The sequence below is a fragment of the Armigeres subalbatus genome, chromosome 1 (assembly GCF_024139115.2).
Source record: "Armigeres subalbatus isolate Guangzhou_Male chromosome 1, GZ_Asu_2, whole genome shotgun sequence".
NCBI classification, from domain to species: Eukaryota; Metazoa; Arthropoda; class Insecta; order Diptera; family Culicidae; genus Armigeres; species Armigeres subalbatus.
Window position 1 is genome coordinate 101,328,598 of NC_085139.1, and position 26,696 is coordinate 101,355,293.

The 26,696-nt window shown below is 40.2% G+C and overlaps 1 protein-coding gene across 1 annotated transcript in view; it reads right to left on the reverse strand.

The window, feature by feature from the left end:
* Positions 1–26,696, reverse strand: part of LOC134203692 (polypyrimidine tract-binding protein 1) — a 723,317-nt gene that overhangs the window by 559,480 nt on the left and 137,141 nt on the right. The window lies entirely within an intron of this gene.

Genomic DNA, 26,696 nt, shown 5'->3' on the forward strand with positions numbered 1-26,696 from the left:
CGTTTGGAATTTTATAAATTCCATTTGGAATTTTATCAAATTCGGTTTGGAATTTTATCAAATTCCGTTTGGAATTTTATTAAATTCCGTTTGAAATTTTATCAAATTTTATTGGAATTTTATCAAATTCCATTTGGAATTTAATCAAATTCCGTTTGGAATTTTATCAAATTCTGTTTGGAATTTTATCAAATTCCGTTTGGAATTTTATCAATTTCTTTTAGGAATTTTATCAATTTCGTTTGGAATTTTATCAAATTCCGTTTGGAATTTTATCAAATTCCGTTTGGAATTTTATCAAATTCCGTTTGGAATTTTATCAAATTCCGTTTGGAATTTTATCAAATTCCGTTTGGAATTTTATCAAATTCCGTTTGGAATTTTATCAAATTCCGTTTGGAATTTTATCAAATTCCGTTTGGAATTTTATCAAATTCCGTTTGGAATTTTATCAAATTCCGTTTGAAATTTTATCAAATTCCGTTTGGAATTTTATCAAATTCCGTTTGGAATTTTATCAAATTCCGTTTGGAATTTTATCAAATTCCGTTTGGAATTTTATCAAATTCCGTTTGGAATTTTATCAAATTCCGTTTGGAATTTTATCAAATTCCGTTTGGATTTTTATCAAATTCCGTTTGGAATTTTATCAAATTACGTTTGGCATTTTATCAAATTCAGTTTGAAATTTTATCAAATTCCGTTTGGATTTTTATCACATTCCGTTTGGATTTTTATCACATTCCGTTTGGAATGTTATCAAATTGCGTTTGGAATTTTATCAATATCTGTTTGGAATTTTATCAAATTCCGTTTGGAATTTTATCAAATTTCGTTTGGTATTTTATCAAATTCCGTTTGGAATTTTTCAAATTCCGTTTGGAATTTTATCAAATTCCGTTTGGAATTTTATCAAATTCCGTTTGGAATTTTATCAAATTCAGTTTGGATTTTTATCAAATTCTGTTTGGAATTTTATTAAATTCCGTTTGAAATTTTATCAAATTTTGTTTGGAATTTTATCAAATTCCTTTTGGAATTTTATCAAATTCCGTTTGGAATTTCATCAAATTCCGTATGGAATTTTATCAAATTCCGTTTGGAATTCTATCAAATTCAGTTTGGATTATTATCAAATTCTGTTTGGAATTTTATCAAATTCCGTTTGGAATTTTATCAAATTTCGTTTGGAATTTTATCAAATTCCGCTTGGAACTTTATCAAATTCCGTTCGGAATTTTATCAAATTCCGTTCGGAATTTTATCAAATTCCGTTTGGAATTCTATCAAATTCCGTTTGGAATTTTATTAAATTCCGTTTGAAATTTTATCAAATTTTGTTTGGAATTTTATCAAATTCCGTTTGGAATTTCATCAAATTCCATTTGGAATTTCATCAAATTCCATTTGGAATTTTATCAAATTCCGTTTGGAATTCTATCAAATTCAGTTTGGATTATTATCAAATTCTGTTTGGAATTTTATTAAATTCCGTTTGGAATATTATCAAATTTCTTCGGAATTCTATCAAATCCAGTTCGGAATTTTATCAAATTCCGTTCAGAACTTAATCAAATTCCGTTCGGAATTTTATCAAATTCCGTTTGGAATTCTATCAAATTCCGTTTGGAATTTTATTAAATTCCGTTTGAAATTTTATCAAATTTTGTTTGGAATTTTATCAAAATACGTTAGGAATTTTATAAATTCCATTTGGAATTTTATCAAATTCCGTTTGGAATTTTATTAAATTCCGTTTGAAATTTTATCAAAATGCGTTTGGAATTTTATCAAATTCCGTTTGGAATTTTATCAAATTCCGTTTGGAATTTTATCAAATTCCGTTTGGAATTTTATCAAATTCCGTTTGGAATTTTATCAAATTCCGTTTGGAATTTTATCAAATTCCGTTTGGAATTTTATCAAATTCCGTTTGGAATTTTATCAAATTCCGTTTGGAATTTTATCAAATTCCGTTTGGAATTTTATCAAATTCCGTTTGGAATTTTATCAAATTCCACTTGGAATTTTATCAAATTCCTTTTGGAATTTTATCAAATTCCTTTTGGAATTTTATCAAATTCCGTTTGGAATTTTATCAAATTCCGTTTGGAATTTTATCAAATTCCGTTTGGAATTTTATCAAATTCCGTTTGGAATTTTATCAAATTTCGTTTGGAATTTTATCAAATTCCGTTTGGAATTTTATCAAATTCCGTTTGGAATTTTATCAAATTCCGTTTGGAATTTTATCAAATTCCGTTTGGAATTTTATCAAATTCCTTTTGGAATTTTATCAAATTCCGTTTGGAATTTTATCAAATTCCGTTTGGAATTTTATCAAATTCCGTTTGGAATTTTATCAAATTCCGTTTGAAATTTTATCAAATTCCGTTTGGAATTTTATCAAATTCCGTTTGGAATTTTATCAAATTCCGTTTGGAATTTTATCAAATTCCGTTTGGAATTTTATCAAATTCCGTTTGGAATTTTATCAAATTCCGTTTGGAATTTTATCAAATTCCGTTTGGAATTTTATCAAATTCCGTTTGGAATTTTATCAAATTCCGTTTGGAATTTTATCAAATTCCGTTTGGAATTTTATCAAATTCCGTTTGGAATTTTATCAAATTCCGTTTGGAATTTTATCAAATTCCGTTTGGAATTTTATCAAATTCCGTTTGGAATTTTATCAAATTCCGTTTTATCAAATTCCGTTTGGAATTTTATCAAATTCCGTTTGGAATTTGATCAAATTCCGTTTGAAATCTTGTCAAATTCCGTTTGTAATTTTTTTCAAGTTCCGTTTGGAATTTTATCAAATTCCGTTTTATCAAATTCCGTTTGGAATTTTATCAAATTCCGTTTGGAATTTTATCATATTCCGTTTGGAATTTTATCAAATTCCGTTTGGAATTTTATCAAATTCCGTTAGGAATTTTATCAAATTCCGTTTGGAATTTTATCAAATTCCGTTTGGAATTTTATCAAATTCCGTTAGGAATTTTATCAAGTTCCGTTTGAAATTTTATCAAATTCCATTTGGAATTTTATTAAATTCCGTTTGGAATGTTATCAAATTCCGTTTGGAATTTTATCAAATTCCATTTGAAATTTTATCAAATTCCGTTTCAAATTTTATTAAATTCCGTTTGGAATTTTATCAAATTTATCAATTTTGACAATTTTCCAACACTTCCCGTCAAATTGATCAACTCTTAGTATGTACAAGCACCGCTGATGCCAAGACGAATCGATTAGTGAAGAAATCTTGCAAATCGGTCCATTCGTTCGTGAGTTATATTGCCTTAAAGGAAATGCAAACTCGTTTTTATATACAGAGAAGATGGAAAACATGTTATTGATATTTTGGCAGGATTGTTGTCAATATTTTGTATTACAATCATATTTTGCCTAATTAATATTGAAGTTTGCAGAAAGTTTTTAGTTTTTAATAGTATCCAGTGAAATTGAAATCATTGAACGATTTCAAGGCAACAAAACTACATGACGAAACATTTAGAACATTTCAAATATCCCAGTAAATGTTTTTAAATATTTGAAGTCTTTTAAATAAATTACCTCGCAAATGATAGCAACCAGTAATTCGATTTCGGCCATATTTCATTTCCGCTGCTTACCTGGAAAGACAAAAAAAGAAAAAAAATCTCAGAATTATGATTAAAATCAGGAAGATTATCTGATTTACGACTTCCGAACGGAAATCTTCACGCTTCCTATCACCCAAGCTTCTTAAAAATTGATGTCTCCGGTGCTGATGGATTATGCAGAGCACAGCACAGCATTTTCCCCACGGTAACACAATTTCCCCAAGTTCTGACATCCTGAAAAGTGAGTTCCAAGCCCAGTGCCTTTTTTTCACTCTCCTTCAGATTCGCTCCCCTCTCTTTCCCTTCCTAGGAAAGCTTTCAAAATCCCCAACCAAAGTCGAGCATAAATGTTGCTAAACTTTCACCGGATGCTTTCGGACCGGGCACATCGAAAGCACCTGCTCGGGAAAATTTTACAAACACTTGTTGGGGCTCGCCACGCTCTCGATATTATTGTTGCTGGTTACATCATCACCTGGCCGCGCTGTGACCTGTGCGGCAGTCCCGACGAACCGTCGGATTCTCAAATCCGAACATCCGCTCCAATTTTCGGGAAAATCTGCTCTACGTATGTGTGCGAGCGTATGAAAGCCAAAATCCGAACGCAAGCAGGACCAATCTAGTGTTCTAATGGCTGCGACCGACTCCCCTTTTTGCAGCCAATTATCCCAATTGGTTCCCCTTATTTTTTTATTCCACTGTTAGAGTGGGGTGCTCTGTTTCTCAACGGTGGGGAAAGTATTTACATGGGCCAGCTATGTACTTCCCCTTGCGAAAGTTTCCCAGCGCTGAACTGACTGACGTCAGAAAGCACACGCCGCGCTGCCGTGCGACGAGTAACAGGTAACGCAACAAGCGACGATAAACGAGACTTGTTGATGGTCCCCTCGTTCAGTGCTCAGTGTTCGGTGCTAGCGATTGACGAACCTGTTGGAACGCGGGGGTATGCTGCTCAGGCAAACTGGTGTAGGGCGACGGAAAGGATGCGGAAACGAACTGTTGCGCAACTGTTGCTGCGGCTGTTGCTTTCGGAAAAGTGAGATGGGTGGACGACGTCGTTGGTTGATTGTGAATTGAGGAGAAAACGACAGCAAGAAACAAGCGACGAACGCGATTTATTAGACACGAGGAGGCGCATGGTTGATTGTGGATGTTTGTGAAAGACATGTTTAGTTGTTCGCTGGATGGCCATTGGTGCAGAACAACTCTCTTGATGATGACGAAAAGTGTTTTACCTAGTTCATTGCAGATTTTTATTTACAATATATAGGACTTTTTAAACTTATTTATTTGGGGAAGGTTAGTGCTAAATGCGAGGAAAATTTAGAGGACTATAACCATCTACACTAAGGGCTCGAAAGTTGGCATTCATTTGTGATCGTCATAAATTTGTCAGATAATATTCTTACCTGCTAAAAAAAAAGGTTCGAAACTAAACTTATGAAGGAATAATGCAATCGCTTGTTCGTGCAATTAAAAGAAAAACAGAGTAGAATCCAATTTGAATAGACAGTGTCTCAAGAAGATGAGAAAAGTGGAAGACAATTTCAACAATTTCTGCAGGAATTTGTTTGCATTGATATATTGTATTATTATTTATTCATTACAAACATTGTCCAAACCAAAAACATCCGACGTAATACGCATCTGTTTCATTGGAATTAGAAGAAGCCAATCAGATGGAAACGTCGGTCGTAGTATACATCAAAACTAAAATTGAAATTAAAATTCGCTTCTACCAGAACTAGGTCGTTCGTATTTAAAATTAAATTTTAATTATAGGCTTAGTTCAGATTTTAATACGGAAAATAATATAAATACGAGAGTCATTTTAAATCATTCTTAAAACATAGTGTGAGACATACTATCTTCTGAATTAAAAAAAAACACAAACTTTCGATTTCAAAACACATTTGTGTAGGATTAGAGTGATGTTCACAAGTTTGATGATGAGCTTGAAGTTGAGTTGGTGATACGGATTTGGGTCATTCCATACCAAGTGTCCGAACCACGTGTAATCGACTTTCTCCGATTCGAATCAAATTTCGTGAGTTGGTTTTTATATCAAATATATGATAAAATCCAATTTTTGGTGACGATTGGACTACCCCTCGTTTCTGATGATTTGTAAAAATCGTATTTTTGAAAGGCTCACATTTCTGAAAGTTTTAAAGCTAAGTACAGACAACTTTTTTAAAAAATTTTGAAGGGAATTTTTCAAACTTTTCAGAAAACTCATTAATGTTGAGCGTAAGGGTTGCCAAATGTGTGTTTGTGTTTTAATTATAAAATTGCATTTTTTCTGCCAATGAGTATATTTTTAACTGAGAATTTTGCTTCAGAAACACTCAACATCCCAAGGTACTCTAAGCCGATTTTGAGATACAGAAATTTCAATATTATATGATCCATATAAAATTTTCAATCACATGAGATTTTGCTATCCTCACATTCACACTCTTCACTTGAGTATTTCCATAGTAATACAAAGAATAAGAAAACTTTTTTTTCTAAACAAACTGTAAAAAATGTAATGTTTTTGAATGGGAAAAAATGTACTTAGCAAAGTACCGTGGGGCATCGAAATCCGTACACTTAAGCACCTTCGTATATGAAATAGTCATTAGAAAATAGGAGTAGAATGTAAATAAAACGTTTGTCATTGACACAGGCGCATGAAGGCCTCTACTTTTGAAGTGTTTCACATTTACTCATTAAAAACTACGAAAAACATGTTAAAATAATGAATTAAATCAACTACTGCTGACTCGAAATCCGTCCACCGTGGACGGATTTCGAATCAAAGGATCAAAATCCGTACAGCTATTTCTTAACTAAATATCTAAATTGAAACAACCTGATTGACTAAACTACCACTGTAAATAGTTCGATATGCACCTTGAGGAGCGATCCCGTCGATTTGTATTCCGCTTATCTTATGTAATGATTTGCAATTAGCAATTAAAACACAGTTACTTTTGGTGCAATTATGCTCTACCCGAAAACAAGATGGCGGCACAAACTCCACGTTTGGTGGGTGGAGATTTATTTTTGATTTTTGTGGTTTAAATTTCAAAAAGGCTTTTTCCAATTCTATGCCCTAAAAGCTTACTGTCAAGTATCTGAACAGAATAAAATTAATTATTCCTACATTAATTATCTTTAACCTCTTTTAATTTATTGATATCTCATGAGGTGGACGGATTTCGGTGCTGTACGGATTTCGGTCCCACACGGTAGTCACTTTGAAATGGTAGTCGTGTTTTTAATCGATATTTTCTGAAATTATTATTCATGCATGGAGTAGGTATTTGTGGCACCTGATATGACCAGACTTCTTCATTTATTTTCATAGAAAATTTGTTTATACGGAATGCTCTGGGCTCATATGTTTTTGCCTTTCTCGTACACTAAGTGTACGTAAAGGCTATAATACTGCTTCAAAAACAATTTTTTTTTTATTCTTGAAATACTGTTTCACACGTTTCATACTGACAAGACGAGGAAATAGCACAGAAGAAAAGAAAAATAGTAACAAGGATACGCGCACAGATTGTCAACAGAATCCATCCAGGATTGTCGATAGCATCTTGTCAAAACTTTCATCGGAATTCTGTCAGGTTTCTTGCCATAATCTCGCCAGGTTTTCGACGTAATCCTGTAAGAAATATTTACCGAATACCGTCCGGAATCCGGGCAATATCCCGTCAGAATTCTCCACGAAATCCGGTCGGGATTCTAGACAAAATCCCATTAAAAATTGCGCCAGAATCCTGTCTGGTTTCTCCACATAATGTCTGCAGGATTCTCGGCAGAGAATGTCGTTTCTTCAAAAAATCCCGTGAGAATTCTCAACAGAATCTCGTTAGGATCAGTCTTGCAAAATGTCGTGACCATCACCAGATGATTCGAAATGAACACCAAAAACCACCACGATCGTTAAAGTGCATCGTGACATGTAGAAGCTGACGAGTGAGTACCTTAGATAAGCGTGACACCCAGACTGACAACCATAAGCTGAGAGTCATAAAGAGCATCAGCTCGGTCAGCTGTCAAAAGTGCAGGTGAGCACCGTTTTTGATTGATTTTGCTGTCGTTTGATTGGAATGACGTCGTTTTTTCAATTGATAAATCAATAGTTAAATTAACAAAGTTTTTTTCAAATTTGATCTAGACTATCTTTTGAAAAGGGCCAAACTTTTTTTGCTGATTTTTTTCGAATGGATATACCGTTTTGACTCAAATTCCGACCATGCCTCATATTCCGATTCGAACACTCGCTTTAAATTGGCCACTTTAACTTTATTCGCATAATTCTTTCCATTGGATATAAAATTCGTTTGTAATCTTGATGCTTGATTATTAAGACCGATGGAAATATTAGTTTAAGGGTACAAAAACGCAAGTGTTCAGAATATGAGTCATGCTAGGGATTTGAGCCAAAACGGTAATAACAACGCACCCTACAAAAAAGTGTTGTGTGGGTGACTATCGCAAAGTCAGTCGAACTTTCTAATAAAAATATTGAAAACAATTTAATTGAGCCCTACACTGAAAAAAATAAGTATAAAAAAATTAACCCTTTTTGATTTGAATAAAATTTTGTCTCAAGATAGGTGATTATGTTTCCTATCAATCGTCCATACATCGCAAGCTGGGAACCTTTAAGGAAAAAAGACAAACTACGACAAAATATTACTTGACTGTGTATCTCGAGAAAATATAGAATACTGCGGCATCCTGTTGGTTGCTTCTCAGGTATTCATAAGAGTAACTAAACACGACAGAGTCAATGAAAATCTTACCCACCGTATGCACTTGTCATGATAAACACTCCCCATGTACTCAGTGACTCCGGTTGCCTCTCACTAATACAATCGAACACTGCTGTCATGTGGCGAAAAGCACGTGGTTTTGTTTTGAGCGGGACACTGAAAAAAAAATCAATTCCAACAAGAAAAAGTTTTTGTTAGAAAAACTTGTTTTCCTTTAAAATGCGCAGCTTGCATGTATGGACCAGGCTATTGACATCCTGTTGTTTAGCCCATCGCCAGATCGTAGCCAGGATGTTACGGGCTATAATTTTTTTTCATACTGCGTGTCAATGATGACAGCGGGCTATGTCTATTAATGATGATGACACCGCGCTTGTCACCGGCTCGGTATGCACGGTTGACAGGGACATAATCACCTAACTTGAGACCAAATTTCGCCCAAATCAAAAACGACGTTTTTTTGCAAATTGATTTTCAATTTTTAAAACTGTTTTTTTTTTCAGTGTAGGGCTTAATTTAGAGTTTTTTTTGAATATTTTTAATAGAAAGTTTGACTGATTTTGCGATAAGTCACCTAGTCACCCATACAACACTTTTTATTTGTAGAATGCGTCGTTTTTCGATTATATCCATTTGAAAAAATCAGTCAAAAAAGTTTGGCCCTTTTCAAAAGATATTCTGGATCAAATTTGGAAAAAGTCAACATAAACAATCAGAACACTTGCATGTTCCCAAAAAGTTTCATTTTGGCTTCATGCATTTTATTACATTTTATAATACAGCAAGAAGCCATTAATTTCCGCAAGATGGATTATTCCATTGCTGACGAGCGTTGATGTCGAACCAAACAACGCATTGGTCAAGTAATCATCACGTTTTCAGAAGAGGCAGAAGTGAAGACATGGTGAGTGGTAGTTGCTAAAATGTCACTTTCATGGTAATCGTCACACCAAGCATGTGAGTTCCACATTTGAGCATCACAATTGAGTACTTGACACATGACCTGGATTTTGTTATTGTCAGGCTTTGCGTGACTTCAACGGTGACACTTTGCAGTGTCAGGATACTCGACCGATTTTCTTCAGATCGAGGAGTCGTGGATTTGTTTTTTTTTAAAGCGTTTGCAAAATGAGCAATCCGGTGGTATTCGAATAACCTGTCTGTTGAATTGTTATTTTTTTTTTAATTGTTAGGAATCGCAGTAGAAACCCGTCAGAATAACAGAGCTGTTACAACAGTCGCGGATTTGTCCTTACAGTCGCAAGAATCGCAATTGCTTCAAATATTGTATCGAAAAAATCGCGGTTCTGGGTTTTCTTAAATTTAATTTCCAGATCATAGATTCAACATGCCCTTCTCATCGGTTGAACGATAGAGAGGCTCGATATGTCTCGACACTGGTGCAGGCATATCATTCAAACCATTCGACTCTCGTCCTTTGTGCTATCAATTATTTCAATAATTTATTGGAGCACGCAGTACGATTACGCGATTATCGAGATATTTTGTTCTACGGTGTATGAGTGAGTAAATTTATTAGCAAGTAAAACTTTAGTGTGCGTCTGATCTTGTTTCTTTTAGCATATACAATGACCGCGCGAAAATTTAAATGTTTTGTTGTGCGGTCGGTCAAAGTGCGAGTGGATTTCGTGGTCGTGCGGTTAGCGGTCGAAGACGGTTATTCTGTCTTTTTTTTATTTCGATATTTTTTTGTTCAACCTCGATCCAGTTACACGCAATAACAGACATACCGTTCACCAAAAAGAAACCTTCCATGTGTCTACCCCACAGTATGTAAAAAAAAGTTTATCCACCCCTTACGATGAAAATCACTAAAATCATAACTCCTTTGATTTTCAAAACGATTCAGACGATTCACCCGGTAAGGTCTCTAGTTTTTAATACTGTAAAGAAAATTAGAATTGGCCACATGATTCCGGAATAATCCCGGGTATTTTTTTTTTTTAACCGAATGACCTTGCTGAAAGTCTTGAAACTTAACTTTTGGCGTGACCAACTTCATCAAATCAAATCCAAATCAAATTCATACACAAATCCAATCCAAATCTAATTCAAAACTAGCCTGATCAAAATCCAAATTCAATCTAGATCAAACCCAAATCTTGTTCAATTCCAATCAAAATCCAGTGCAAATCCAATGCAAATCAGACATTAATCCAATCCTTATTCAATCCACACCAATTCAAAAAGAAAAAAATGTGACGAGATTTCGGCAAATACAATGATGGGATATGAAGCAATTTAATTTATAATTTTCCAATTTTTATCCTTTTTCTAAAAATCAATGCAGGTAACAATGGTGGATCGCAAGCAATATGGGTTTCTGCTATGTGGGTCGCATATCCAAAAAATTGCTAACCTCTGGTCTGGTAAGCGAGCGCTGTTCCGGAGTGATCCGTTAGCGAAATGTGAAGTTGTACTCAAGAAATTTAAAGCAAATATAGGAATTTAGTTGCAGTAACAAACAATTCTATATTTTGGTATCAATTTTTTCAATAATTATAAAAAAGAAAATCAAGAAATTGGGAGAAAAAATTGGTAAAATTTAGTAAGGTTAATGCAACAACAATTTTATCCAGTTATGTAGCACTTAGTTTGGCTCGAATGTTCTGTCAATTGGAAGCATCAATCTATAATTGGCACCTCCAGATCTGGATTCAATCACAAATAATGTCAATCAAATTTCACCTTCAGTAACAGGCAATGCGTGCTTTCGCGTGTCTCGCGTTCCAAGCGCCAATTTTCACAATTATCTTCCCAATCGTACGCACCAGTTCAACCATCAAAGTATCGTAGATTCGTACATTCGCTGGCTGCAAATCAATTTCCAGTGCTAGGGCCTGATGATCAATCTCAATTTCGTCAAATTTGGCTTACCCTCAGCCCTTTTATTCCTACGTTGAATGTATGTATAAGAGCTCTCCTTTCTGGCTTTGCCAAAACAAACAAATCCGACTAAACAAACGGGGATGAACAGCAAGGCCGGGCGTGGAAGGATTTCTCGCCTAGCAATAAGACGGCAATTTGTGTGGCAATCCTACATGTAAAAAGCATTTTCCGGTGAAATATTCATAAGGAGAAGAAAGCAGCGCCGGGCCATTATAGGCGACACACGCACCGTCGCACACAGTGGGATGACGTTGAAGAAAATACTGACAAATATGCTAGAATGGTATACGAAAGGGTATCTTGACTCATTGTTTTCTATTGAAAATGGTCCGGATGGGACGACAGTGGGTTTACAAGAGATGATCAATTTGAAAAAGTGTATAGCAAATCACGTCTTTCGAATTTCTACCCAACTGAAATGCTCGCAACAAGCTGCGTTCGACGGGGATTCTTGACATGAGTATAACCAAAAGTGATTAATCGGACATATCCACCTATAAGTGCTCTAAAAGACATCACTAAATCATTTATATTACTATCAAACAGTTATCACAAGCATCTCGAACTATACTAAAAATGTCATCCCATATTTACCTTCATTTACTAATTTTGCCCCACTGCGCATCGCCGGCAATTGCAAGATGGGAGATAAAATTTGCAACCAAATATGTGTGCCTTGGGATTTGTTCGAAGCCGTTAAAAATATAGGCAATAAAATTGAAAATAACACTTGACGTGTTTGACAATGTTGTTTTTTTTCTCTCTCCGCACTCGTCTTTTTGCTTCCACCGATATCACGGACGGCGGCAGTTGAGGTGGAAACACGCGACAAATCGCTGTCACGGCAAATCGGCTTGTCTACTGGTGTTGTCAAGTGAGGGGGAAAGGGGCTGTGTTTCCGAAAATCGAAACGAGAATCGCACCGATGATGATTGAGCCATGTCAATCCGTTCGGTTGTGGGTGACAAAAAAGAACTAAAATTGCCCCTCAATTGAGGATCGATTTCCGTTGACACGCTGCGGTGCGCACCGGTGGTGGCCTTAGCGCCACCGGGATGTCGACGAACATGGGGGTCAAATGTTCAGTCACAGGTGGGGCGCGTTTCAGCCTTACTCACATGATCAGTTACATTAGGGTTGGACAGTTATTTTGACAGATTCGAAATCGGTTTGAGATCAGTCACAGAGTAACACAAGCGAACATCGCATCACACTTCGAAACAAAACTAACTCGAATCCAAAGACAATTTCAGTCACAAAAGTACAGATTCAAAATAAAGTAATAAGGTTTCCTTTTAATCACAGCAATTAAAAGGAACACAAAACTCAGAACACAACGATCCGAAATTGTCTAATTATTAAACGCCATAAAAGTCGTTTCATCTTTCCTTTGAGTGTCCCATCAATTATGCCAATATTTCCATTTATTGCTTGCTTCCAGGAAGCAGTCGTCGACGGTCGTAGTCGCGGTTCATTTTTGGTCGAAAACAAATGAAATCATAAACCGACAACGATTGACCATTTGGCAGGGAAACGGAGGGAATGCGCGGAAATCAATTGTCTTGTTGGGGATTTCGGTTCTGCCTTATGCCGCAATTAAAAGTTGGATCATTTGAATACTACTTAAAGATGAGAATAATGAGAAATTATTCATTTATTTGTCTTCGATGATTATCTGCGTAGCGCCAAATTAATAAGAGGATTTTTTTTTCGTACTAAAAGTGTGACAGCTGGAGGGAAGATTTCATAGTTGAATTATATTGAAGCCTGAAATCATTTACGTATTTCACAGAAGACTTGTGGAGCAAACAGTCGTTTCTAAGACCGCTATAAAATGAAGCATAATAAAAAAGAGCATATTGAAACGTTTTAATGAAGCAATTGTATTCAGATTTTGGAAGAAGCTTTTCAGCTTTGAGAAGAAGATTTTCAGCTTTGAGAAGAAGATTTTCAGCTTCTGAGAAGAAGATTTTCAGCTTCTAGGAAGAAGGTTTTCATCTTCTAGAAAGAAGCTTTACAGTTATTCTAAAACAGCTTACCAGTTTCTAGAAAAAAGCTTTCCAGTTACTGCGAAGAAGATTTCCAGCTTTTGATAAAAAGCTTTCCAGCTTCTGGAAGGAAGCTTTCCAGCTTCTGGAAGGAAGCTTTCCAGCTTCTGGAAGGAAGCTTTCCAGCTTCTGGAAGGAAGCTTTCCAGCTTCTGGAAGGAAGCTTTCCAGCTTCTGGAAGGAAGCTTTCCAGCTTCTGGAAGGAAGCTTTCCAGCTTCTGGAAGGAAGCTTTCCAGCTTCTGGAAGGAAGCTTTCCAGCTTCTGGAAGTCCAGCTTCTGGAAGGAAGCTCCCGCTTCTGGAAGGAAGCTTTCCAGCTTCTGGAAGGAAGCTTCCAGCTTCTGGAAGGAAGCTTCCAGCTTCTGGAAGGAAGCTTCCAGCTTCTGGAAGGAAGCTTCCAGCTTCTGGAAGGAAGCTTCCAGCTTCTCGGAAGAAGCTTTCCAGCTTCTCGGAAGAAGCTTTCCAGCTTCTGGAAGGAAGCTTTCCAGCTTTTGGAAGGAAGCTTTCCAGCTTTTGGAAGGAAGCTTTCCAGCTTTTGGAAGGAAGCTTTCCAGCTTCTGGAAGGAAGCTTTCCAGCTTTTGGAAGGAAGCTTTCCAGCTTTTGGAAGGAAGCTTTCCAGCTTTTGGAAGGAAGCTTCCAGCTTCTGGAAGGAAGCTTTCCAGCTTCTGGAAGGAAGTTTAGCTTCTGGAAGGAAGCTTTCCAGCTGGGAAGGAAGCTTCCAGCTTCTGGAAGGAAGCTTCCAGCTTCTGGAAGGAAGCTTTCCAGCTTCTGGAGGAAGCTTCTGGAAGGAAGCTTTCCAGCTTCTGGAAGGAAGCTTCCAGCTGAAGGAAGCTCCAGCTTCTGGAAGGAAGCTTCCAGCTTCTGGAAGGAAGCTTTAGCTTCTGGAAGGAAGTTTAGCTTCTGGAAGCTTTCCAGCTTCTGGAAGGAAGCTTCCAGCTTCTGGAAGGAAGCTTCCAGCTTCTGGAAGGAAGCCAGCTTCTGGAAGGAAGCTTTCCAGCTTCTGGAAGGAAGCTTTCCGGCTTCTGGAAGGAAGCTCCAGCTTCTGGAAGGAAGCTCCAGCTTCTGGAAGGAAGCTTTCCAGCTTCTGGAAGGAAGCTTCCAGCTTCTGAAGGAAGCTCCAGCTTCTGGAAGGCTTTCCAGCTTCTGGAAGGAAGCTCCAGCTTCTGGAAGGAAGCTCCAGCTTTGGAAGGAAGCACCAGCTTCTGGAAGGAAGCCCAGCTTCTGGAAGGAAGCTTTCCAGCTTCTGGAAGGAAGCCAGCTGGAAGGAAGCTTTCCAGTTTCTGGAAGGAAGCTTTCTAGCTTTCTGGAAGGAAGCTTTCCAGCTTTCTGGAAGGAAGCTTTCCAGCTTTCTGGAAGGAAGCTTTCCAGCTTCTGGAAGGAAGCTTCTGGAAGGCTCCAGCTTCTGGAAGGAAGCTTCCAGCTTCTGGAAGGAAGCTTCCAGCTTCTGGAAGGAAGCTTCCAGCTTCTGGAAGGAAGCTTTCCAGCTTCTGGAAGGAAGCTTTCCAGCTTCTGGAAGGAAGCTTTCCAGCTTCTGGAAGGAAGCTTTCCAGCTTCTGGAAGGAAGCTTGCCGGCTTCTGGAAGCTTTACTGAAGAAAACTTTCCAGCTTCTGGAAGGAAGCCTTCCAGCTTCTGGAAGGAAGTTTTCCAGCTTCTGGAAAGAAGCTATCCAGCTTCTAGAAGGAAGCTTTCCAGCTTCTGGAAGGAAGCTTTCCAACTTCTGGAAGGAAGCTTTCCAGCTTCTGAAAGGAAGCTTTCCAGCCTCTGGAAGAAAGCTTTCCAGCTTCTGGAAAAAAGCTTTCCAGCTTCTGGAAGGAAGCTTTCCAGCTTCTGGAAGGAAGCTTTCCAGCTTCTGGAAGGAAGCTTTCCAGCTTCTGGAAGGAAGCTTTCCAGCTTCTGGAAGGAAGCTTTCCAGCTTCTGGAAGGAAGCTTTCCAGCTTCTGGAAGAAAGCTTTCCAGCTTCTGGAAGAAAGCTTTCCAGCTTCTGGAAGGAAGCTTTCCAGCTTCTGGAAGGAAGCTTTCCAGCTTCTGGAAGGAAGCTTTCCAGCTTCTGGAAGGAAGCTTTCCAGCTTCTGGAAGGAAGCTTTCCAGCTTCTAGGAAAAAACTTTCCAGCTTCTAGGAAGAAGCTTTCCAGCTTCTACAAAGAAGCTTTCCAGCTTCTGGAAGGAAGCTTGGCTTCTGGAAGGAAGCTTTCCAGCTTCTAGAAGGAAGCTTTCCAGTTTCTGGAAGGAGCTTTCCAGCTTCTGGAAGGAAGCTTTCCAACTTCTGGAAGGAAGCTTTCCAGCTTCTGGAAGGAAGCTTTCCAGCTTCTGGAAGGAAGCTTTCCAGCTTCTGGAAGGAAGCTTTCCAGCTTCTGGAAGGAAGCTTTCCAGCTTCTGGAAGGAAGCTTTCCAGCTTCTGGAAGGAAGCTTTCCAGCTTCTGGAAGGAAGCTTTCCAGCTTCTGGAAAGAGGCTTTCCAGCTTCTGGAAAGAGGCTTTCCAGCTTCTGGAAAGAGGCTTTCCAGCTTCTGGAAAGAGGCTTTCCAGCTTCTGGAAAGAGGCTTTCCAGCTTCTGGAAAGAGGCTTTCCAGCTTCTGGAAAGAGGCTTTCCAGCTTCTGGAAAGAGGCTTTCCAGCTTCTGGAAAGAGGCTTTCCAGCTTCTGGAAAGAGGCTTTCCAGCTTCTGGAAAGAGGCTTTCCAGCTTCTGGAAAGAGGCTTTCCAGCTTCTGGAAAGAGGCTTTCCAGCTTCTGGAAAGAGGCTTTCCAGCTTCTGGAAAGAGGCTTTCCAGCTTCTGGAAAGAGGCTTTCCAGCTTCTGGAAAGAGGCTTTCCAGCTTCTGGAAAGAGGCTTTCCAGCTTCTGGAAAGAGGCTTTCCAGCTTCTGGAAAGAGGCTTTCCAGCTTCTGGAAAGAGGCTTTCCAGCTTCTGGAAAGAGGCTTTCCAGCTTCTGGAAAGAGGCTTTCCAGCTTCTGGTAAGAAGTTTTCCAGCTTCTGGTAAGAAGTTTTCCAGCTTCTGGAAAGAGGCTTTCCAGCTTCTGGAGAGAAGCTTTCCAGCTTCTGGAGAGAAACTTTTGTGTTCGAATTCATAATTTTTCTGAAGAATAAAAATTCGGATTACCTAAATAAATATAGAGGAAGCGCATCAAGTTGATTGATTAGTCAGTTCGGACAATCGTGGTAGATACTATCGCAATCAATCAATCGCAAACTACTCCGACAACCCATCAACAAATCCCCCTCGTGCGCACGGCCGGCATCAATATGCCAACCCTTTCAGCAACGAACCGTATCGCCCTTTTGCCCGTCCCACACGTTTAGTTCAGTGAGTGAAAGCAAATTTCCACTAGAAAGTCAGAATTTAATCAACCTTGACCACCTCTCTAGCAGTTCAAACATTCCGACAGCAATTCGGTAAGCCATCATCATAACCAGGGCGACGACCATATCTGTTCGTTTGTTTGTTCACACAGAAGCAAGTAGGCATGTGTACGAATGTGTGTACGTGTGTTCGGTGGAAACATTACATCTATTTCCCATTTCCACGAAGAAGGGAACCGGGACCGAACGCGAACACGTCATAAAAGAAAAGCTGCTTTTCGTTGGATTACCATTCTTTTGCCCCGGTCGGTCGGCGCGGGGTGACGCTGTAAAATTGGACGCCAAATAAAAGGTGATGGAAAATTATGTCCAACAGCGAACGGTAGCGATGATGTGGAAGCTTCGCCGTATCATTGTCAAAAGGATAATAAAAATGAGGAAAGCACCACCACCTCCCTTCGTCACAATCTATATCCATCCAGGTTGTGTTTCGTTTCGGTTCGTATTTGTTTTTTCTATCTTTTTGAACTCCATACATGTTTGGCGGGATAAATTGCGGAGGGATTGCGAGAACAATGGCCGAATCGAGGATTTGGTGTGTCACTCCAAATTTGGTGGCCTAAATCTTTCGCAGGAAACGCAGCGTGGTTGTTTTTTATCTGAAAAAAAAAAACGCTGGGAAACAACAACACACATTTTTTAACGAACTTCAAAAATTTGAACAGACGCAGTGACAAACTTCAATGGGATCATCCAAAATCTGTATGATGTAATATAGTTTACTTAAGTACACAGAACTTTTGAGTCAATCAACAAGCGCTGATGCAACGTCTGACTTGTATAATACAAGACAGTCGAAAATAACAAAGGCTGATGTGATGGAACTGACAGGAGTTGTAAAAAGGCAATGGGCGACCCTCCACTAGCCTTGTGGAGTACATGGAGATCCATGTTAGGGAAGACTGGTATAAATGACTCAATGGGACCAACTATGACTGTTGAAAGAAAATCGATGGGTGATGATGTGGGCTACAATTATATTTCGATACTATCAGGAACCACCGCTTTTCGAATGATGCCTAACAATCAAACGGGATTTCCTCAGTGACTACTTAAGCCCCATCCGAAAGTGTTTTGTGGAAATCGACCCCGAAACGGGAACTTTGTTCCAAAGAGGGAGCAACCTCTCGCTGAGGCTCTTCCAGTAGTGAACAAACAATAGCCTTGCGATAATGGTCGCCACCTGGATGTTGACACTGTCAGTAGTGGAGCAGCAACGTCGAAAACTAGCGACCAGAGAGGAATGAGACAAAAGAATAACGACTACCGACAATGAAAACACGTCGTCCTCGTGCGCGAGATGAAAGGAAAGCGGATGATGATGATGATGGAGGAAGAGGTTGCGCCTGGAAGTATGCCACTTGTTGACAAAACGGAACCATGCGAGGGCGAAAGATCTCTGGAGCAAAACTGCGAAGGGCATGCCGTATCGTTCGGATTCGGCTCCGGCTGTTAATGTCGGAACAAAGAGAAAAGTGCACTAATGCCCACTACTGTACTCCACTCGACACACATTCGATGGGTTGCAGCTGTCGGTGGGCGAAGGAGGCAGGGGTGGTACTGACGAGGGGTTCAACAATTATTTAGCAAGTCTGTGTTCGACATTTGATTTCAGGTTGATCTACAAATTAAAACAACAGAATTCATTTCATATGGGATTTAAATATTCAAACAATTCACCCTTTTCTATAAAAAATTTTATGTGCTCATAATCTCAAAATAATTTAAATTTTGATTAAAATTAATTCAAATTAAGGAAATTTCGAATGAAACCATATTGCTACTTGTCAAAAATCCGCTTGATAACATTTCTTCTGCATATTCTACATATTCTTAAGATTGATTTGTCTATGGCTTTATCGGTCAGTCCTATTCGAAGTATGAAGGGAAGGAGTAGATAATTAAAAGTTATTTGTTTGAAAATCAACAGATTGAGAGCTGTTTGATAGGGCGCGAACAAGTATGAAGCGACAGAGTGTGAACGGGAGGCATATAGAGACCATCTATTGAACAGCACAACAATCGAAGCGTGAATTTTTTTGCATAACGTCCATATCATCGCCATCGGTATACGTAAGGTCGTAAGCTACAAAACTCATCTCGCATAAGAAGGCACGAGTCTTCACGAGTTTCCAATCGCAGTTTTCATAATTTCCACTTTCAAGCCGTTCGATTCCTAATCTCTTCGTTTCGATCACTTCTGGCAAATACAATTGCGCCAGAATCTCGATCAGACTAACGTCTATTGGTTTCAAAACGTCTTAGTGAGAAAACGTTCTAGCAGGCCCATAACCTGTAGGAATATGACTAAATATCGATTAAGAACACGTCTATCTTATACGATGTTCAGATAGTAAATGAAAAAATCAATAAATTATTTATTTGCTATACATACACAGATAGAAAAATCCACTGAAAATTACGCTAAAAATCATGCACATAAATGGAACGCCATTATTAACGTAATTCCATACGGGATATAGCCTAAATGTATACAATATTTGACGTGAATTTTGCATACAAGTTGTAAGCAATTTTGTTAGCAAGAGGACCATTTCAGCGTAGAATAGCGTAAATTTCCGCATGCCAAGTTTTACGCGTTGTTTATTTTTCATTATTTTTTTCTGTGTAGTAACAGTTTGGTAATCATGGCATGCTTCTGGATCGTCGCTGACTCTTACAATTTCTACGCGGCCTTTGAAATTTTCGTGATTTGACGGAAGAATACGCTGATTATGGGATCTAATGGAAGTGACAAATAAAGTGTAAGAAATGAAGAGGAAGAAGTGGACAGTTTTTGATCATTTTTCGATACCCCTTCCATCAGAGTGGACAATTGCTCATATAAATTTTGAAAAACCCAGATTAATCCACCTAGCGGTGATAGTGCCTTTCTCGTTTCTTTCGAGTGAGTAATTTCTACGCACTTTTGGTATAAAAAAAGTATTTTGGCCAAAACTTCTGTTCGATCCGGCGAATTTTCCATAGGAGACAATGGGACAAGTTTCCCCGTCGAAAGCAACTTGTTGCGAGGGAATCGGTTAAGGGTAAGTACAAAAAAAATGAGCTAGACTTTTTGCGCACACACACACCAAGGGGACCATCGTCCCTAACCCCTAATGGCAAGGCGTTAAGCGACCCGTGCCGAGGGGATGTGAAATAATGAGATAGGCCTTCAACGGAGCCTGTGGGGTACCTGGGCACCCTCCACAGTAATTGTCCCTTACCGCGTCATGCTGGACTCTGGCATGGTGGACCTCTTTTCCCGAGCAACTCGTGGATCAAAATGGAAAACCAAGTCAATTCTTCAATTAGTGGTAGTAGTGTATGCGACAACCCCTTCGTAAGAGGTGGGTTGTCAAGGTCTCCGCCTAGGAGGCCGGAGGCAATAGTCGGCAGCTCGGTGCGCAGCGCCAGCGTGGGCCACTTAACCCATTAACGCCCGAATTAACTCACTTTTATGATAATCGCTAGATTTTTTCAGGAACATCTCAACATATTAAAATAATAAACCTGAAATCTACGGTCACAATTTTTTTTAGCACGGTGGGCCATATGTGCTGAAAATGATGGAAAAATGATTGAACCGATTAAGCAGTATAATCGATAGCAATTATAATCGGCACAAGCAACATATAGTTTTTGGGAGATGCAGGGAGACCGGAGAAAGTCTTTATGCTAGTTGGAAATCCCTTCTAAATTTAGCCAGAGGGGATGGGGGTCCGGGGGTTCCTCTGCAAATGAACTACAATTTTGTGTCTGACTCGAGAACGAATCAAGTAATTGGAATTTTTTTTCTCTCTCTCTCTCACTCTTTCTCTCTCACACACCTCTCTCTCACTCCTTTTCTCTCTCACTCTTTCTCTCACTCTCTCTCTCTCTCTCTCTCTCACTCTTTCTCTCTCGCTCTCTCTCACTCTCTCTCATTCTCTCTCGCTCTTCTCTCTCAATCTTTCTCTTCCACTCTCTCGCTCTTCTCTCACTCTTTCTCTTTCACTCTCTAACTTTTCTCTCCCATTCTCTCACTCTTTCTCTCTCACTCTCTCACTTTTCTCTCCCACTCTCTCACTTTTTCTCACTCTCTCTCTCACCCTTTCACTCTCTCTCGCTCTTCTCTCACTCTTTCTCTCTGACTCTCTCACTCTTTCTCTTCCACTCTCTCTCGCTCTTCTCTCACTCTTTCTCTCTGACTCTCTCACTCTTTCTCTCCCACTCTCTCACTTTTTCTCTCCCACTCTCTCACTCTTTCTCTCCCACTCTCTCACTTTCTCTCCCACTCTCTCACTCTTTCTCTCTCAATCTCTCACTCTTTCTCTGTCACTCTCTCACGCTTTCTCTCTCGCTCTTTATCTCTCGCTCTCTTTCTCTCTGTCTCACTCTATCTCTCTCACACCCACTCTATCTCCCTCTCTTGTCCTGCCTCCCCCACACTTTTCCCTACAACATTTGGTTGCACATTGCCTAGAGGAGCAAATTCATTCATCGTCACATTCTTTTTTTTGTGCGACGCACATTGTTGAAAAGGTTCTTACAGCTCAACACACGCACACTCACGGATCACTCGAAATAAACTTTATTGGTTGTTGTTTGGACGCTTTGAAAAAGATTTCTTCTCTACATAACGATCTATACTGCACTGTTTGGTTTTATAACGGCCATGGCGTTCATGACTTGCTCAATATGGCTGCTTTGAAACCAATATCGGTCCAATATCGAAACGATATCGGTTAATACGAATTGGTACGCGTATTAGCGAACTGGTTTTTATGTGTCTTTCGCCACTTCCGGTGTTTCACAACGAGTTTGTTTGTGGAAGGTCCTTTAGAACTGTGCAGTGGAGTATTATTTGATTATTTTTCTTCATCCGGCCGGTGATACAGATTGATGTCCTATGCAAAAGAAGTTTGGATGCTCACTAGCGCCACCTCGTACAAAAATTCAGAATTATTTGGATCAATTGTTGAGCCGCTAAGATACTCTGAACAATTTTGCTGAAGACTCCATGTAGCTAACTAATCAGGTTCTTGAGATACAGATTGTTGTTTTATGCAGAAGAAGTTTGGATGCTCACTAGCGCCACCTCATGCAAAAATTTAGAATTATTTGGATCAGTTGTTGAACCGCCAAGATACTCTGAACAACATTGCTGAAGACACTAGTCAGGGTCGGGAGATACTGATGGATGTTTATGCGAAACGTATTTAAACGCTCACTAGCGCCACCTCGTACAAAAATTCAGAATTATTTGGATCAGTTCTTGACCCGCCGAAGTACTCTGAACAATATTGCTGAAGACTCCATGAAGCTAACTAATCAGGTTCTTGAGATACAGATTGATGTTTCATGCAGAAGACGTTTGGATGCTCACTAGCGCCACCTCATGCAAAAATTTAGAATTATTTGGATCAGTTGTTGAACCGCCAAGATAATCTGAACAACTTTGCTGAAGACTCTATGTTGCTAACTAGTCAGGGTCGGGAGATACTGATCGATGTTTTATGCGAAACAAATTTAAACGCTCACTAGCGCCACCTCGTACAAAAATTCAGAATTATTTGGATCAGTTCTTGATCCGCCAAGATGCTCTGAACAATTTTGCTGAAGACTCCATGTTGCTAACTAGTCAGGGTCGGGAGATACTGATCGATGTTTTATGCGAAACAAATTTAAACGCTCACTAGCGCCACCTCGTACAAAAATTCAGAATTATTTGGATCAGTTCTTGAACAGCCAAGATACTCTGAACAACTTTGCTGAAGACTCCATGTAGCTAACTAGTCAGGTTCTCTAGGTATAGAGTGATGCTGTTTGGACGTTCACTACTCATTACTTGATTTTTGTATGAAAAAGTTCAGTTTTCTATGGACGCTTACGCCACCTAGTGAGTCAGTTACGATTTAAATTGTTCACCATATGAAAGATATTAGTTAGAAAAACAATATTGACGAAGACATGTACAACTTCAGAGCCAAAACTTCCCAACAGAAATAAAAAATGTAACTGATCTATAAATAGATCACTGGGCGTTAAGCGCTTCTGATCCATAAATAGATCACTGGGCGTTAACGGGTTAACCTTCTCCCCGGCTACGCCGGTAGAGATCATGGACGGCCCATGGCTTGTGAGGGCGATGAACCGCAAACGCGTTGGGCTTTCAGCCTTCGAGGTGGCGACGGAACAGCTCATCGACTTTGCGTCATCGAAGCATAATATCAGTAAGGACCTCAAGGAGAGCTTGCTAAAACTTCGAAAGTCGATGTTGGACGCCAAGCTGTAGAGGGCGGTCGGGACGGCCAAGTGCGAACCCGTGAAATCCATGGAGTCGAGGTCTACCCAGAATGAGGTTGGCAAGGTTGAATCGACCGAGGGCGTGCCAGCGAAGACGATGATGCCAAAGTCTACCCAGACTGAGGCTCAAGTATTCGCTGGCACGTCGGGGGTGACCGAAGACAGGGGCGATGCCCTAGTCATCAAGACGGACGAGGCTAAGTACTCAAACGTCTTGAAGGCGATGAGGAGTGACGTCAAGCTCGGTGAACTCGGCGCCGACGTATGTCGAATAAGACGTACCTGGATGGGCGAGATGATCCTCTTGCTGAAGCGGGGCGTCTCGCAAAGGGGCGCCGCCTACAAGAAGTTGGCGGAGGAAGTCCTAGGCGAGGAGGGCACTCACGACGGAGGTGAATCTAAAGGTTAAAGACCTGAACGAGATCACCGAAGTCGAAGAGCTCGTCACGGCAATGCGGCGACAGTGTGAAGTGGAGACGCCCACCGCAGCCGTTCGGCTACGGAAAGGTCCGGCAGGGACGCAGGTAGCATTGGTTCGGCTATCTGCAGCGGGCGCCTCCAAGGTAGTCAAGTTAGGGACGTCAAGGTGGGATGGTCGGTGTGCCTGTGAGCATATACGAGCAACCCGAAGTTTGCTTCAAGTGCCTGGAACCGGGGCACAAGCAATGGGACTGCAAAGGCCCTGACAGAAGCAAGCTCTGCCGACGCTGCGGATTGGAGGGACATAAGGCACAATGCTGCTTGGACTCTCTCAATTGTTTGATTTGTTCCAGCAAGCACCCCATGGGGGGTTCGAAGTGCCCGGCGTTTAAGCGTGCTGCAAAATCAGACAGTTGCTGAATGGGAGACGGATATCGCCATCATAGCAGAGTTCAGGGTTGGTGTCTGGTGACACGAGGGCTTCGTCATTGCCAAAGTCAACAGGGTCTTCTTCTGCAGCTGATATGCGCAACCTCGATCGAGCAGTTCGGTCGTATGCTGGATTGTTTGACGGCTAACTTGATGGGGTGTAGGCCGGTGGTGATAGCGGGGGACTTCAACCCTTGGGCCGAGAAATGGGGAAGCCGTTCCACGAATCAACGGGGGCAGATCCTGTTGGAATCACTGGCCATGTTGGATGTGGACTTGGCCAAAGTGGGTACCAAAAGTACCTAAAGCTGGAACGGGGCCGAGTCGATTATCGACGTTACGTTTTGGAGCCCTGGCCAAACGAGGGGATCGAACTGGAGGGTGGATGATGGCTACACTCACAGCGACATCCTGGCAGTTCGCTATGGTATCGACTATACGACCAGCATTTAGCGGGCGGAAGAAGGGGCGAGGCCTAGCCCTCGTATGTGGAAGACATCGTACTTCGACGACGAGGTGTTTAAGGAAGCGCTCCGCCGCGAGCACAATACTCTCAGTCTGAGCGGCAAGCAGCTGGTAACAGTGCGTGCGATGCCACCATGCCTAGGAAAGACCACCCTAGGAATGGGAGGTCACCGGCTTACTGGTGGACTCAAGCAATTACGAACCTGCGCCGCACTGAACCTGAGACCTGAGATTAGATCAAGCAAAAAAGTCTGCTTCGAGGGCTTGTGTCTAGATGCCAACGCGAATCCATGGGGTGTCGCCTTGTAACGTTCCGTCCTGCTTTCTTAAGCTGACGGCTTAAGCGCCACCTTCAATAAGAAGGACCGTTAGCTCTGCTTAAATTTACCCGGATGAGACTGCCGACTCAGGGCAGGTCAAAGTCACGCAAGAACCGAAGTTGCACTTCAACACACCAAACAAAGTCATCAAAAACCAACCAGACTCAACCTTACCGACATTATCTACGATCTAAATTTAAGATTATATTTACAAAACCCTCGATAACCAATCAGGCAGGGGAATACTTAACCTTTAATAAACCTTAGCCAACCTAAAATCTTTTCAAAATGACGTGACGAAAGAAAAGTGAAGTGTGTGGTCCTAAACTATGAGTAATTTTATTCAAAATAACCAATACGTGGTCGCGTATCTCAAAACAAGATTACTTTATCGAATGGTTCTCAATTCGATGCGAAAAATAAGGAAAGCCTAATTCCCTAACCGTGTGTGACGTCACGTTCAAAATGCAAAACTGCTAATAATTTCTGTTTCGTTTGTAGGTAACTGAAATTCGAGCTTCAAGATGGACAGATCTGACCTTAGCTTCTTCTCAATGCCGGCGTTCCCACGTCGGATGCAATCTGCAGTCGAATTCGAGCTTTCGTGGATGCCACAAGCGAAAGTAGGCTGGACGCAACTCACCTTGCTTTGCGTCGCCGTTGTCGATACCAAGAAAAAGCTTTCACACCACCCAGTTGACTCGCGCGCTGGCGTTGAGTTTCGGGGTACAAATATCCCCTAGCACAGTGGAGTGATTGCCGTTAATATTGCTCGGCAAACGCCACGCGGCTTATTTACTTGCGAGTCGTAACGCCTACCACGTGCAAGTTACGTTGTGGTTCGATGCGGCTCTGGGACGGGTGTATCCTATCGACGAAACGACGCCCACTGAGCTTTCGGTGAAACCAACGCGTCGACGGCGTCGCAGACGTGGCTTTCCAACGACGGTTCACTCGACGTCTTATAGATGTCGGACCCAACGGTCACGACGTTTGGTACCACGTGCTTCGAACAGTGCACCAACTCCGCACAAACCGCCCACGAGAACGGGCTTTTGTCCTGCTCAACGTGGCTGACTTTATTATTTGCTCGAATATATTACAGTTAATTAACTAGGCTCACCTGAATTCAGAGTCGAAAATATGTATTAACAAGGTTCGCAACAATTTCAGTCTTAAACTGAATCACACTCGATAAATGTATAAACTAAATACAAAAGTAAGCATTAGAACTAATATTTAGGAAAATAAACTTAATCGGACGCGAACTTACTCCGAGTTTAGTATGGCGTCGTTCAAATTCACTTTTTTTTTAAAAAGGCGGTAAGTTTTCAACTGAACTCTAGTAAGCACTCCACTATAATGAGGAAACCGACGCGAGTTAGATTGGCTTCAGCCTAGTCGTGGCTACGTGTTTCCCTCTTATTGGTCGGTTACAGAGAGTTTAATTTACGACGTAATACGAACTATTGTTGTAAATTACAATCAAATCTGGCTGTTTTACAACGACGCATTAGATCATGAACGACGCAATAAATTCAAATTTCTAATCCTTCTGTGCTACTTCAGTTCTTGACACATAGGTGGCTAATATAGGTTACTGTCTTTGCTAGACTTTCAAATCCACTGACTGCATCGTCACGTCAGGGTAAATGAAAACTTACATTGAGCAATACACAGCACGAAATCAGACAGCAAAATACGCGAAACATAAATTAAACGACAAACGCTTTAAGTTGGGTTCACAATGTTCTTACATTCTCGCCCATCCTAACAAAATAAAAATTATGAAATGAAATTTTGAAATTTTTATTCTTCAATTTATTCCTAAATCAGACATCTAATTTATTATTACAGACTAACACATGATTGATTGAACGAAGTATCTGGTTTGCGGACTATACTATTGAATGAGATTTATTTTTCATTGTGCTGTGGCATTTTTTTTTCTACTTGAATTTCTTACATTAACTTTCTTACTTCAATTGACCTCAGAAATGTCTGAGCAGATTTACAAATTCTTCGAATCGATACAATTTACCTCAGAAACGTCTGAGAAAAGTACTATTTCCAATG